We start from the raw sequence: 16577 nt of genomic DNA, 5'->3' as shown, positions 1-16577 counted from the left end.
GGTCCTGAAATTCTAGAGGACAACTCACCAGATCGTTTAGGATTTGTTTCCCATCCACAACTGTCTCTGGCCCTGCCTTCAAGTGCATTAATGAACTCTAAGAAATATTATAAGGTAAAAGAAGCTTGTTTGTGTGGGGTTTTTTTGTTTTTGTTTTTTTTTTCATCTTTTGCCTTAAGCTGTTCTGGACTATAATTCTGTCCACTCCTCCAATCTTTGTACTTTTGTATTTAAAAAAATGCTTACTTGAGGGCAGCCCTGGTGGCGCAGCGGTTTGGCGCCGCCTGCAGCCTGGGGTGTGATCCTGGAGACCCGGGATCGAGTCCCACATCGGGCTCCCTGCATGGAGCCTGCTTCTCCCTCTGCCTGTGTCTCTGCCTCTCTCTCTCTGTGTCTATGAATAAATAAATAAAAATCTTTAAAAAAAAAATGCTTACTTGATATACTCTATATGCTGTCAGTACACCATTGAAAGCCTCATGTTGATATGCTAATAATTTTAGTTGTCTGGGGCCCAAACTGTTGATTTATGAGAGACATTTACTAATAATTAGTATCGATATTACATATAACTCCAAAATGTACTTTGAAAACAGCATATAAAGAACAATAAAATAATAAGCAAGATATAGGCAATTGTGAGAATATGCAAATCTCTAGTGTATATCCTTTTCTCCGATGGAAATATCTTCCATAAAACTGAACAATTTTTAAAAATACAACAATGCAAATCTAGACTCTCTCAGTCTTAGAGTGCTATATTGAAGAGGCCCGTGTAAATGGTTTAGAATGCAGAGGTGGAATGTGGGTGGAAAGATTTTATAACTGTTCTAATGGAAATCTATGCTGGGAGTTTAGCGAAGAGAACAAGGTACATTTAATCTCAGCTTGTTGATACTCTGTGAAGGTTGCCTCCCTCTTCATTCTTCTCATTCCTATGTAGCCTTTTGCTAATGAAAGCAAATGTTATACAGAAGCCTCTCTGTGAAGCTCTCCAGGGAAACAAGAGGGTCATGGGAGAAACTACACTTTGTGTAAAGCAGGAAGAGAAATAGCTCAAGAATGTCAGCAAGCCCAGAACCCCTGCTCAGCTATGACAGATAAAAGTAGGAAGTAAGAGCTCTATTCTTATATTTAAAAAAAGGCTGGTGTCAAGTTTTCAATTCTATGATTCTACTTCTCCACTCTTATTCTTATCACCAACCATAACTTTAATGATAAATGTTAAAATTGAAGATTAAGACTCTATAACTTACTTGGATTAAATTGGGCTAAATTTTGCCTTTGCTTATTGTACATTTTATTTAAAACTAGAGTATAGTGAAGATTATAGATAGGGTGCTTCAGATACCTGAGAATTAACAACTGTATTTTAAAAGTATTCATGTATAAATATTTTATGTACATTAAGATATATTTCATAAGATAGTTTCTCACAACGTGTGGAACACAATACTGTTGGGGTTCCTGGTAGTTTTTTTTAAAAAGACAAATTTTGAAACTCAGAGATATTAAATAACTTGCCTAGCATTATACAAGTTAGTGGCAGAGGTGAAATGGGATTAACTCTTGAAATTAACAATCTACAATTCTTTGCTATCATTATGAAGACAAAATAATAACTATAAATATGTCAGAAGAGAATCATCACTATGTGCTAGAGTGATTAGGTTTAGTGGTTAGGTACAATTTTAGCTAAAACATGAAGAATGAATAGAATTTGTATAGTTAGAAAAAGAAAGTGTGTTGAGTAGGAAATGAGGAATGAACAAAAAATAGAAGAATAAAATGGAGTAGAGAAGTAGAAATAAACAGCTACTCGGGTCAGGCTAGACTGATTAAAGCAGGAGGTTCAGGAAGAAGGATAATAGAGGTCAATTTGGTAGAAATTTAAGGCCAGATTTTGAAAGGCTTTGTAATCCAAGCAGACCCAACTCACTTAATTTTAAACTTTTTTTAAAAGCAGAATTGAAATAACCAGTATTTAGAAAGATAATTTAAACAAGGTATATCACATGGGCTAAAGTTGAAGATGGACTAGAAATAAGAAAAATATAATTTGTTTATTAATTGTTTAGTTGGGAAGTATGTGTTATGTACCTATGAGAATCACCTGAAGATCTTATTTAAAATGCTGAGTCTGATTTAACAAAAGTGAGGTGGGCCAAGATTTTGCATTTCTAACAAACTCCCAAGGATACCAAGCTGCTAGTCCATGGATCACAGAAAATAATAAGGATTTTGTCAATTTAATCATTCATCTACTATGGATTTTAACACGAAGGCTATTGAAGATACAAAGCAGTAGCAGACATTAGATCATGCCTTTGCAATTATATGTGCTAAAATGTACCAGAAATTATAGACTAGTAATAAAAATGTTTTGGAAAGTTCCAGAGTTTAAACTCACATGTGGGAGTAGAGTTTTTTAAAAAGAGATTAAGTCAAAAGACATTGTAAAGGCTATTACACAGAACAGAAGAGTGTCAATGTTGATTTCTCTTCATCTGGATCACAAAACCTCATCAAAAGGATATGTGACTATAAGCACAAATAAAATACCTACAAAATCCACTATTTGGTCTCTCCACTACAATTTTACATCCCTCTCTAGCAATACATGATTTCCATTTCTTCATGCTCCATTTGTAGTCTATCCTTTCTTGGTTTTTGTACTCTTCTTCCTATGCTCCTTCCCTAAATTTGGGGTCCCCGTGGCTCACTCTTGGCTTTCTGTCCTTCTAATTCCTTATGCTAATGACTCCCAAATCTTATCTCTGTTTTGAGCTCATGCCTAGATCAACCTCCTTACTAAGTGCATTTTCTTTTAAGTTCAATAGATGCTGCAAACTCAACTTGTCCAAAACTAAGTTCACCATGCCCCATCTCTCTCACTGCCCCTCCCCCCTACCTCCCTGTTCCGTTTCCTTTCATTCTTTTGTCTCAGTGACTGCCACAAGCCAGTCACCCAAGCCAGAAGAAACCTGAACAAGAGTCATCACAGCCCCTCTCTTTCACTCACCCTATACTTGAGTCATATAGACTTTCCCTCCTTAGTGTTTCTTCTCTACATTCCCATATCTTCATTCCTACCATCCTGGTTTATTTCAGGGTTCCATTTATTTTTGCCTAGACATATGACACTAGTATCTTAACTGGTCTCCATGCCACAAGTCTTATTCCCCTCTAAGTCACCCTCTATTCCGCTACCTTTCTAAAGTGCATATTCTGTACCTGTGGGAGAATTGAGATTATATTATATATGGATAATCAGACTCTAATAATTCAACAAAGTTTTACAAGGGATTATGCTCTGTCAGGCATTGTACCAGTCTTTGATACTACAGAGATTAAAAAGACAGTTATGAGTACGAGGAAAGTTTTCAATTCTGATCCACTCCTTCTCCGTCCTCCCTAGCCAATCTCTAGTCTCCTTACTGCAAACATGTCAGTCTTTACGCACTACCCATTACATATGTATATATATATACATATATGCACATATATACATATTACATATTATCCATTACATATATAGATATATATTACATATTATCCTATATATTAACCAATATATGTATTACATATTTATTATATTTGTAATATACACACATATATACATATATTACATACATACATATTACCCATTACATATATGTGTGTGTGTATATATATATATCACTAAGTACATTCTTTCATGTATGTATCCTATTTAAGTCTCTTGAAATACAGAGCTGGCTATCCCCATTTTGGAGATAATAATACTGAAGCTTAAAAAAATCAACCCATACAAAGTCATACAGCTAGTAAAAGGCAGAGTAAGTTCAACCCAGGCCTGTCTTAACTTCAAGGTCCCTTCTTTTGCTCTACCATCCTATTACCCTTTTAACTGGAGTTATCATCCACATTTCATTAATATTAAGGTTAAACTAAATAGGCTGCCTCCATTTATAATAAATAAAACCCCTTAGTAAATAGTAGCTATGAACATTTCAAAAGCCAGAGAGGAAAATTTAGTTTAAATTGTGAATTACATATTGACTCTGTAATTATAAATGAGCTATATAAGGACTTGAATGACAAAATCCAAATCTTTAGGTGATACATAGATTTTAGACATGGGAAAAATGGCAGGAGGATTTATTATGGTCTTCCTTTTATAATCTTTTCCTTTACCTTTCTTCCCACAGCTGCTGGGGCTGCTTTTGCAGCATTTATTACTTTTGGGTAATTAGTTATAACAAGTTCACCATATCTTCTACAAGGAGTGGGAGGATGAAGGAGAGAGGAAAAGATGGGAAGAGAGCATGCACACAATGTGAATATATGACAATTTGGTAGTCAGGCCTATATTACTCCACTTACGAATGACTTAGATTCACAAATGGTCACCCCTATTATTACCTTTTCCTACTCACCATATAAAGCTCCTCCGTCACTACCTTAAGAGAAGGGAAGGGGAAAAAAGCATTTTGAGAAGTGAAAGGGTGAAAGGCATGGAAGAACGAGAACAGTTTAGTAGTACAATTAATCTCCTTGTTCCCCAACCCTAAAGATACAGCCTATTGAAGAGACATGTTTTATTAAGCCCAGATAACCCATACACTAACTAAATGTGTTCTATTCACTTTGCTGTATTTTCCAATAATCTAATATTTAAAGATCCAACTGTGTTAAAGAGCATTTTACCTGAGAAGGAGTTGTTTGCATATTAATGTACATGAGTTTAAACCAGACATCCAACATCTGGGTAAATCCACTGTCCTGAATGAACAGAAGCAAATCACTTAGAACTTGAAGTTCTTTGGCAGAGGGCAAACTCTTAACTAAGCATGACCACATCAGATTCTTAGCATAGCAAGATACTGGGGGTCTAGCAAGAAGTACGTTTGACAGCAGGAAAAGACTAAAGAAAGGTAGGTAGGAAGATATCATAAGAAAATGCTTTACAGCATTCTTTCTTCAGTCTTCCATCTTGCTTCCATAATTTAGGCTAGTACTAAAGAGTAATTCAGCAGTATACTAATAACATTATGAGCTAAATTAAGGTTGGTTTGTTTACCCTCGAATCATACCCACCATCTATAGTACTTATAGATGTTTATTTAGAAATTTGTTCTAAGTTCCATACAACCAATTTTATGTAGAGACTCTGGGAACATAACCTGTGAGTTACAAATCAGCTGTGCAAAAAAGACTTACCTGAAGTTGTCAGCTTTGCACTGACTACGTGGTATCTTTTAATACGGTTTGCAGAGTAATTCATGGTAAGACTTTGAAAGATTTTAGATTGGAGAAAACATAATCATCTTCTCTTCCTGGCCCAGTTCTGTTATGCACTTGGGCCATTGTTCTAAATGTTCTAGTGTACATTTTTAATTTAACTTTTTAATCTTAGAACAAATGAATGTTTAACGAAGAAAATTTAGAGAATATACGTTCACCAAAAAAAGCAAAGAAAGGAAATTAATACCTAATCCCATTACCCAGTATTACTTTTCTTCCATTCTTCGATTCTCTGTGTGTACAGTTCATATGTGTGGGAGTATACGAAAACAGAGGAGTCATAGTCTTATTTTAACTTTTCTTTTTCACTCAGTGTATCATAAATATCTGTCTATATTATTATTACATAGTCCTCTGCAATATCATTTAAATGCCTATATATTATTCTCAGTATAAAGTTTAATGTTATTTATTTATACAGTCCTTTGTTGTCAGATATTAGGTTGTACCTAACCTTTCTTAATTATACAATAAACACCTGTATAACTAAATCTTGGCATATACCCATAATTATTTGAAGTATCTTTAAATTTTTATTTTATCCATTTTATGACCATTTGTTGAGTGTCTGACATATACAAAGCTATGTTGATAACAGAGGTGAAGTGGTAAATAAAACAACTGCTGTCCTTAACTGTTGGTAGGCATGTAAAACAAGTTTTCAAACAAGTCGTATCCTCAGGAGTTAGAACAGTGAGTGTCAGCACATGGTAGCTATTTAGTAAATGTCAGGGGGTAACAGAAAAGGAGAGAGAACTGAGTCTGACCTGAATTTGAAACTGATCAAATCTAGAGATTTCTAATTGGCACAAATTGGTGTGAGTTTATAGGGATACACTCCTTCTAAGCACCATCCTATTTCTACCTTGAATATGGAATAGTGATGCCCTAGTATTCCTTTCTCCATGGCTGGTTAAATAACCTGTAAGTCTCCTTTTGTCTTTCTAGGGAGCATGAGCTACTACTGTTTCCGTAATATGGGGAAGAGTCTATAGTAAATGAGGAAGTTTGGATAGGTAAATGAGTAGAGTATACTCTAAGTTCCAGCCAAGATAATCATGGCCAGACTTGGTTAAAATAGTCATGATTTGAGCACATAGCTTCTTCTCTATTTTTCTCTTTTTTTTTCCTTTGCCCTTTCCTCTCTTTCCTGATAAAATTTCTTAGAGAAATTGCTATTTTTGTTATTTAAACAGGGAGGAAAAAGGATTTGTTTCTATTAAGTCAAGGTTGTTTTCTTTCCTACCAGCCCATAAGCTCAATGAAGGCTAGGATGTTGAAGGTGTGTCTTGGTAACCTTTTATGCATGGTACTTAATAGGGATATATCTCCTAGATTAGATAGCCTTGCCATTTTTTTCTATACCACCCTCTTTTCATGGAACCTAGAAAATATACAACTGTCCAGAAGAATCTTATAGGGTCCCTTCACAGTGAGTCCAAAAACCTTAGCCATAGGAACAGACCAGAAAGTATGGCACTAACAACAGAATTGCATTAGTGACTGAGACACATCCCCCAAAAGGTTTATGGCTGAGATAATTCGTTTTATATTTCTGAAGAAAAACATAAAATGGTAGAGGGAGTAGCATTCCAAATGGATTTATGAAGCCTGTAATTTAAAAAGTTGGGGAGCTGCTCCTTCAGGCTTAAATAGATGATGTTATATATTTACCTCTTAAGTATAATAGGCAGTAATCATGATCCAAATACACAGAATCCACTTAGGGAAGATTTCTTAAAGTTCCGCATTTACTGAATTTATATCATGTCTAAAACTGATTTTAACTATCGAGCTGTTTATATTTTTACATCAGTTTTGAAACAGCTTGGTAATGTAGCTTCCAACTGCTGACTTAGACCTTCTAGCCTTGCAAGGCCTGAAGGGCTGAGAAATTCCCATAATTATGGAAAGAGTTCCCCCTTCTGGAAAATTGCCATCGCAGAGCCTGCCCCACTCAAATCATGCTGGGCTTGCTTGGCTGTGTCACAGATTGGTGTTTTGGATTTGAATTGCCTACTTCTGTTGCTGCCAATTTGTGAAGCTGCCTCTTCACATTAAAGCATGAAACAGAAAGGGAGTAAGCACTGAGATAACAAACTGAATTCTATAAGACTGGCACATTTAAAAGGGGTTTATCAAGGTAGACTTCACAGTCTAGTGATTATTCGGGCAAAGCCCAGTGTTTTACATCTTCCAGTATGTGCACTGAACATATCCTAACATCTTAGTATTTACCTAATGTTCTAAAAGCAGAAATGTCTAACTGTCAGGGATCTAAATTTAGATCCAAATTTAATTAGTTCTTGTCATCTTTATAAACTGCCTTTCTTCTCTTATGAAATAAGTACTTTTCTGCTCAAAATGTAAAGTTTTAATTTTTGAGTCAACTAATAGATTTATTTTCTGATAGATTTCTAAATAGATTTATTTATTAAGAGAAGTCTCTCGTTTTCTATTGGCCAAGCAAAAATATTCTACTTCCCAAATGTGTTTGACAAGAGATTCTTCCCACTCTCAGGAACAGACTTTCTTGGTGGCTATTACACTTGCCTTTCTCACCCTTAAGAGTTATTACAGTTAATGTTACTCATTCTTCTTAAAATGACCTCTAGGTATTACTGTTCTTTTAGAAATTGTTTTCCTACTTAGAAAGTAATCTCCTCCAGAAAGCCTTTCCTGATTTTCCCATGCCAATTCTGATCATTCTGCCCCACTCAACATTTATACATTTTACCTTTATATATATTTTCATTTTAATTTTTTTTTTATTTATTTACGATAGTCATACAGAGAGAGAGAGAGAGGCAGAGACACAGGCAGAGGGAGAAGCAGGCTCCATGCACCGGGAGCCAGACGTGGGATTCGATCCCGGGTCTCCAGGATCGCGCCCTGGGCCAAAGGCAGGCGCCAAACCGCTGCGCCACCCAGGGATCCCTATATTTTCATTTTAATTAATGTATTTGAATTCAACCAGTAATATTAATTTCATTGCTTATTTCATTCATTTTCCTATATTTTTGTCATATATTTTCTGCACTGGCTTATAAACTTAAAGACAGGGACCATGCTTTCCTCTGTCTTTCCATGACTTTATAGTGCCTGAACACCCATTGGAACCAAAGGACTATGTGATGGCTTAAATGTAGTATGGAGTTTAATTCAGTACATGAAATAGATGCCCAGAAAACATGTGTAGTTGAGGAATGTATCCTTGACCTCTGATGAAATTAGTATATGACTGGTGTATGTCCAGAACTGTGGTTTTTGTTGTTTGTTGTTGTTGTTGTTGTGAACTGGGGTTTTTGTTGTTTGTTGTTGTTGTTGTTGTTGTTGTTCTCTTGGTATTGTCAACTGGCATTATTCCTTAATCTCCAAATCCTAGAATTTTTCTCACTTTCCCACTGTCATCTTCACTCATCTTAAAATGATACAGCTCACAGTTGGTGTAACAGATGAAACAGGAAACTAATTAGCAGCTGTTGTCCATCTGTGTGTTTATATTAAATATTTTAAAATAAAACTGCATTTACATTCTGAATGCTGTGTCTGAAATCCATAAAATCTAAACTTGGGTAAAGCCTCTGTCTTGGTTTTGAATTTTATAGTAGACTTCCTGATAAAGGGGGAAAAAATGTCAGAGTCAAGATTATAATAATTTAAGGCCAACACAAACTTTAAAAAACAAAAAAAGTCTGAACTGAAGGTGGGCTCCCAAAGCCCTCTGAAATCTGAAAAGATGATATAGTCAAAAGATATCATACCTTCTAGAATTATTCTACTTTCATGGAAATTGAAGTATATAAAGTATTGAGAAAGCTTCTCATGAATACTTCTCTTGCACTCTCTGAGATTTATTTTGAGTTATGCTTTACCTTGCTCTTTTATCTACTTTCTGTTGAGTTTAGGCTTCTTTGATGTCCAATTAAATTACAGTTAAGTTAGAATTCCAGGGAGAGTATAGTTATTATTATTGGTAGCCATTTCCCAAGCTGAAAGTGAATGTCATAGCTTTGGGAGGAAAAGTGCCTGTTTTTGGTTTGGTTTGGTTTGATTAGGTTTTGGTTTTTTTACTCAAGTCAAATAGTCAAATGCTCCTAATGTTCAGAAAGTGAGAGAAAGAAAAGTCTGATCTGCAAGATGAATATATTTCAGTGCTGTAGTCAGTTTCTCCCTCTCTGCTTCAGTCTATATGTGAAAAGAAAATAACATTAATTTCAGTTATTTCCATAGGATTGCAGTATCTTAAAATTGAAAGGAACTTCTGATGTTAGCTAAATCCAGTCTTTCACACAGTGGAGGAATTAGAGAAATTTCTAACAGCTAGCCATCAGGTTTTTGTTTGATGCTTTTAGTGAGAAAGATCTTATTTGCATTATGAGGCAGCTCATTCTATTGTTGAATGACTGTTGTGGTGAGGATGTTTTTGCATTACACTGAGCCAAAGTCTTTAACCCTGTTTCTTCCATCCATTAGCCCTAATTCTGCCCTCTGGACCAATACCAAGTAAATTTACTCCCTCTTCTGTGTGACAACCTTTCAAAGAAAGTACTATTTATGATTATATAAATGCTAAGTAGTATCTTCTCTTCCATCTGCAGACAATATTATTATATTACATTATAGTTGTAATAGTGGTACACTCTCTATTCCCAAAGCTACTGTAGATTGAGTTGAGGCCAGGGTTAATTAAGTTTATTTATTGAGTGCCTACGATGTGCAGGGATTTGGCAGGGCAATCAAGAAACCTAGATAAAATGATACCTTGTCTTCTCAGAGAGCCATACATTATATCAAATTTACAAATTTGCCTTTTATCACAATTTGTTGCCTCTCTTTATCCTTTTTAGTTCTTTTAACTTAAATTCCACTTTGACATTAATATTCCAGTCCTGATTTTTTGCTTATTTAAACTTGGCTGGTGTCTTTTTGCCCTATCAGTGTTTTTCAGTCTTTCATTTTTTAGTGTATCCTTTGTGAATGACATTCAAATGAAATTTGAGCTTTTAAAAAAAAAAAGCCTCAATTTTGCACCAGCCTTAAATTACTATAACACTGATCCTGATATAAAGTTTATTTTGCTGTACCATGAAGTTTGCTATAAATTATTCCCTTAATGTTTTTTCTTCCATCTTATTTTTGCAATGTATTCAATTTTGTTATTTCCTCCTTGTCCTTTTTCCTGTTGTTAGTTTGATCCAGGTACTATTTGTTTCCTTTTGCCCCCTTACTATTTTGGAAGGTGTGCTATACTTTACCATTCTCCTTATACTTTCCTTCTAATTTCATATATTCATAATCAAATATACACTTCTCCACTATTCTTTCCACCATTATATTTTTTAAAAGATGTTAACTATATCCCTCCTCCAAGGCATTCCTATTTCCTCTGTGTCCCTATACCAGTGAACTTTCACTTTCTTCATTTCCTCGAATCCCTAAGCTTCTAGATATTGCTGAGAAAATGCTTTGAATTCTAAACTACTATTAAGTTCTCTTTTACAGTGTGTTTCTACAACTTTGGGGAAATCCATTTTTAGTACATACATTGTAATTTCCCAGTTTATCTGATCATTGTTCATTTAGATTTAGCTGTATAGTTTTATACATGTGTTTGTAAATGTATTTCAAAAGTGCTTCCTCTCCTTTCCATCTTCCCCTATTTCCAGCAGATTCCCTGAGGGGCACAGAGCCGGACTAGGGGCTCAATTTCATGACTCTGAGATCATGACCTGAGCCAAAATAGAGTCGGATGTTTAATTGACTAAAGTATAGAGGTGCCCCCATTCCTTTAAGATATTTCTACCACTTAGTCTTTCAGGCCACTAATTGGGTTTGTATTAGGCACTATATTCACCTTCATCTGCTAAATTTTTAAACTTGAAAATCATGTTTTTCATAGAACATCCTTTTAACGTTATAAGCCTGTCTCCATTAGTGCTTTAACTGTTTGTTGTTATTGTTGCTGAAATTATTTATTTCCCCCAGCAGTTTCAGTCGAAGGTATCTTAAATTGTGCTTCTTCTTCTACCCTCCACCTGCTGGCTTCTTAGATTGCTGGTATTTTCCTTTGCCTGCTGAGAGTTCTATTTATTCTCAGCCCTCAGGAAGCTGCCAGGGTACTGTGGCCCTGATGTTAACATAGTTGTAGTGGAAAAAAGGATCACAAATGGTAAAAGGCACAGAAGTCACAATCCATGAACTGGAACACACCAGCAGCAAGCTGCCAGTGTTCCATTAAAATACAAAAAAAGAAAGAAAGAGAGAGAGAAAGGAAGGAAAGAATGATACCTTTGTGCTTAAAGTGGATTCCACTCACTTCAAGTGGTTCAAATCAGTGAATGTTAGAGCTAGAAAGAACATTTGTCCAAATGTTCTTATTATACAGATAAGGATAGTGAGACCCCAAAAAGTGATGTTTGCTTTTCAGAGTCATCTCAGTTAGCAGTAGAGACAAAACGGGTTCTAGACTTTGTGACATTCAGGGCTTCAAGTAACAGTTCTATTTTCTGTCACCTAGTCCTTAAATTTTTAACATTTTGTACTAAATCAGCTCTCTTGTAAAATGGTTTTATATAATATTGGTACTCTAAGAGAATGATGGGTAGGTACTTAATAATTTAAGTGAAAAGGGATAAAAGTGCTAGTAAATTAAGACTAATGCTAGTATTCAGTTATCTTTAAAGAAATGGTTAATAATTCAAATCTAATTAAAACTGTAATTGTTAATGAAGGAAGAATTATCTCTTTAAGATGTGCTGCTCTTTGAGAAAAGGGAAGCTACTGGCATCTAATCCAGCATCCCCTCAGTGGTAATGGTGAGAAGATAGTTCAAACTTGAAAAGTACAAAATGTCAAGTTTTTATGATTCCTATTTAGCAGCCACCAAAAAGATTTATATATTTAGATAAAAAATGATAAACAGCTTTTATCTGAAAGCATCCTGTGTATAACAAAGTATCTTTCACTATGTGAATATTACAGTAGTTTCAAAGAATAGTAAAGTGAACAGGAGGTAACCTTGAACCTTTCACTACCTCTGTGAACCTCAATGCCCTTTCTTACCCTGCCTACCCCATAGAGTTGTGAAATTAACACATACCTGTGAAAGTGTATTGTTCTTTTAAAATGTGCATATTATTGTCATTACTTTTATTTCTTAAATATCTAATGATCTAATATATACAAAGTAATGTAAAAAGATATGTAATATACATAAGGTCATATATAATAAAAGATCAGATCATAATGTTTTAGTTTTACTCTCCATCTTTGAGAAGATTAGTATACCATGCTCTATTTAACAAAACTGAGAAAATCATGAATTCTGTAATATCCACAATTATAATCCTTGCTATCTATTCCTTTATCATTATTCAGAGTAATTGCTTTGTTTTATAAAGCAAACTTGTTTTATTTCTTTAAAGTAAACAAATGAGGGGAGAGGGAATATGAAGTAAATATGGGAAAATATTAGTGTTCACCAAATCTGAAAGATGTATACATGGCTGTTATACTATTCTGTTATGTTGGAAATATTTTTGTCATTTGAAATATAATATGAATCATAAAAAAGAGCAAATTTATGACTTGTAAATAAGCCCTAAAGTTATGTTTAATCAAAATCTTATTTAGTTTCCATCTGAATATAGGTTTCAGAATCACATTTGTTTCATTCCCCAGAATTCTACTAACATGTCCACACATATACTTTTCTAGTCAACATAAATAGATTCTCACTTTTTGCCTTAACATCCTCTATTTGATATTTTTGCACAAGGGCCCATTCTCATGAGGCTTTTCCTTATATGACATGTCATACTCCTGAAAAAACTAGACAATCAGGCTGATTAGTCAGTTGGATGGAATAAAGACTTAATGAGAATCAGAGGCTCTGGTTCTAGCTCTGCCACTTACTGCTCTACCTCACCTTTAAAACACAACTTTGGGGGATCCCTGGGTGGCGCAGCGGTTTGGCGCCTGCCTTTGGCCCAGGGCGCGATCCTGGAGACCCGGGATCGAGTCCCACGTCGGGCTCCCAGTGCATGGAGCCTGCTTCTCCCTCTGCCTGTGTCTCTGCCTCTCTCTCTCTCACTGTGTGCCTATCATGAATAAATAAAAGTTAAAAAAAAAAAATTGAAAAAAAAAAAAACACAACTTTGGGGATGCCTGGGTCACTCAGCTGGTTAAGCATCTGACTCTTGATCTCAGCTCAGGTCTTGATCTCCGGTTGCTGGGCATGGAGCCCATTTTAAAAATAAATAAAATATTCCTTTACTCTAATACCTTTTTTTCTATAAAACAAGCATATTACCTGTTCAATCTACCTCACAGACTTACTGTGAAGCAGTAGAGTTATAGTATGCAATATAAATGAAGTTATAGACCCTTTCACTGTTGTCATACATTTGTACCTGACCCTCTACTAAGCCATGATTTCTAACTAGATCCCAGAGACCAGAAATATGCAACAGAAAGTAAAGTCAAGGAGAGAGGCAGCAGATAGAGGAGGACCAAAGAATGCACCTAGCTGTGATACCCAACACAATGACCCCCCAAAAAAGCCTTTCCAACTTTGAGATTCAGTGATTTTGTGAATACACCAGACACAGAGTAAAAGCAACATTGAAAATATTATTTGAGGGATCCCTGGGTGGCGCAGCGGTTTGGCGCCTGCCTTTGGCCCAGGGCGCGATCCCGGAGACCCGGGATCGAATCCCACATCGAGCTCCCGGTTCATGGAGCCTGCTTCTCCCTCTGCCTGTGTCTCTGCCTCTCTCTCTCTCTCTCTCTGTGTGACTATAATAAATAAATAAATAAATAAATAAATAAATAAATAAATAAATAAATAAATAAATAAATAATTTTTTAAAAAAAGAAAATATTATTTGAGTACTAAAAGGCATAAAATCCCTTTTAGTTTATTTCTGTAAGTTATAAAAGTTCATATGAAGAGCTGATGTCTCTGCAGTTTTATAAAATAGGGAAAAAACATCTTCCAAGATAATGTAGAAACAATGAATAGGAAAAAGTATCACTGAAATGTATGTTTATTTGCATCATCAGCTGGCGTGTCCCAGGACCTTTATCCACCTACAAAGATTAATAACGAAGATGTGTATGTCACTACTGCTATGTCACTTTACCATAATCCTCTAGAGTTGACATGATATAAGTTACATATTGTGAAATTGGTGAAATTAGCTAATGTCTCTTTGTACTAATACAAAATTATATTTTGTTAATAATATTCACTGTCCATTCACCCAAACTACGTTCCACATTATCCTACATTTGTATTTTTCCATTTATTCCATTGGCCAGCTATTTGGCTCAGCCTGATTAATAATAATATCCAGTAAGGCAAGAGGCCCTGAGCTCTCAACATGCAGTGATTATGCATATCTTACAGTATTTCAACACAACGGAATAAGTTGCTATTGCTATCTTTTTCACTAATGCAAAATGAAAAAGATTAATGAAGAATCTATACAAAATACTTAATTCAAAATACTTTAAAAACACCCATTACTGAATATAATTCTTCTAAAATGTTTGCTCAACCAGTTTAACTTTGAAAAGGATTTTTTAAGTTGTTTTGTTTTGTTTTGTTTTATGTTTTACACATAGATCCTATCTTTATTAAATACCTGGGTTCCTTTTTAGCTGCATAAGCAATTAAGTGGATGATTTTAAAGAGTTCCTATGTTTGTAGTTTGAAGCCCATGTGAGCCAGTTTTCAGACTTCTACGTGTGGGTCTTCTCCTTGGGAGCTTGCTCCTCAGAGCCAAACAACCCCCGGTATACTTACAGACAGGCCAGTGCTTGAAAAGGAGAATTTTATCCAGATCCAGTGAGATAACCAACTAGTAAATGAAACTATTAGTCTGGAACCAGGTTTAGCTTGCTATTGAGCCATTTGGACTTTCACATACAGTTCTGAATGTATCTAAGGCCCAATCTATGATTTTCTTCTGTGTTACTCATGAATATTCTCCTAAATAAAAACTACTAAGCATGTTAAAGATGAAGTTTGCCAAGTTGTTAAGTATGTTTATATAAGCTTCTGTACAGCAGTAATAACAACTAACCTTTCTTTAAAACTTAATTTGTGCTATATACTATTCCACAAACTGTTTTATATGTATTATGTCACTTAATGCTCAGAACAACCCTATATTATCTCTACTCTATTGATGGAAAGCTTAGGCAAAGAGAAGTTAAGCAACTTGTCCAGGGTTCTACATCTAGCAAATAGTAGCACCAGGATTTAACTTCAGGTGGTCTGACTTCAGAATTTGTACTCTCGATCTCTGTACTATGTCATCTCCCAACTAGCTTATCTCTTCTAGAGCCTTACAGAGCCAAAGGTAGCCTTTCACATGAATCTCAAGGTCCTCTCCTTACCTCTGTCATCCCTGGTTAAAAAGGGAAATGATGTCCTAGTTACAGATCTTTTCTCCTCCACCCACTTTCCCTTCTCCTCTCTCCCTCCCTCCCCCATTAAATAGTGCATTAAGATAAAGGGACATGAAAAAACTTCACCACTAAGAGTGATTTGGGGGAATGTATGCTATCTCATTGAGATATCCTTTGATTTCAAGTTACAAAAAAACATTGAGGCTAGCTTAAGCAAAGGAGGGGTTTATGGGAAGATATAGGGTTATCTCATGGAACCCAAGAGCCAAATAGTCCTCTAGAGGGACTAAACACAAGAACTAGAAAAACAGAAGCTAGGATTACTCCCTTTTTAGATGTACATGTTAGAAGTCCATGGAGAAGAAAGAGAACCACAACCACCCCTCCCCACACATAGGAAGTTCTCAGAAAACAAGGGTGTAGGCTAGATAGGTATTCCTTAAAAGGCTCCCTTTCTGTCATCTGAAGGGGAGTGCAAGTGCAGTGTACATTACCAGTACCTTTGTACGAAATTCAAATAGTAACTACAAAGTCCTTTTTAGCTAACCTTTGCCTTCTATCCCCCTATAAGCCCTCATGCCTGACACTTTGGTTTTTTTCCTCAATTCATCAATCTCAAGTTATGCCTTTGTAACCCTTCTAACATCCACAAGATTGACTCTTGATTTTGCTCCATCTCTTCTTCCCGACCTTTGACCTGTGCAATCAAAGGGCCTATAAACTGGTCTTTTCAGTTCATTATCAGGAATCTGCCTAGTTTCAATCCCTAATATTCATCCTATCCTTTCAGCCTCTCTCTTCACTCTAGACACTGAAGCTACATCACAGGCTGATCCTCTTGTTTACAAAGCGTTTTCTCAGTCTTTCCCCCT

The 16577-nt window shown here is 35.5% G+C and overlaps 1 protein-coding gene across 5 annotated transcripts in view; it reads left to right on the top strand.

Annotated features, from left to right (window-relative positions):
* GPHN (gephyrin) overlaps positions 1–16577 on the top strand; it is a 636471-nt gene that overhangs the window by 583743 nt on the left and 36151 nt on the right. The window lies entirely within an intron of this gene.

Source organism: Nyctereutes procyonoides, unplaced genomic scaffold, assembly GCF_905146905.1.
Source record: "Nyctereutes procyonoides isolate TBG_1078 unplaced genomic scaffold, NYPRO_anot_genome, whole genome shotgun sequence".
NCBI lineage: Eukaryota > Metazoa > Chordata > Mammalia > Carnivora > Canidae > Nyctereutes > Nyctereutes procyonoides.
Note: the sequence above shows the minus strand (reverse complement) of the source record. Positions and strands in the feature narration are given on the sequence as shown.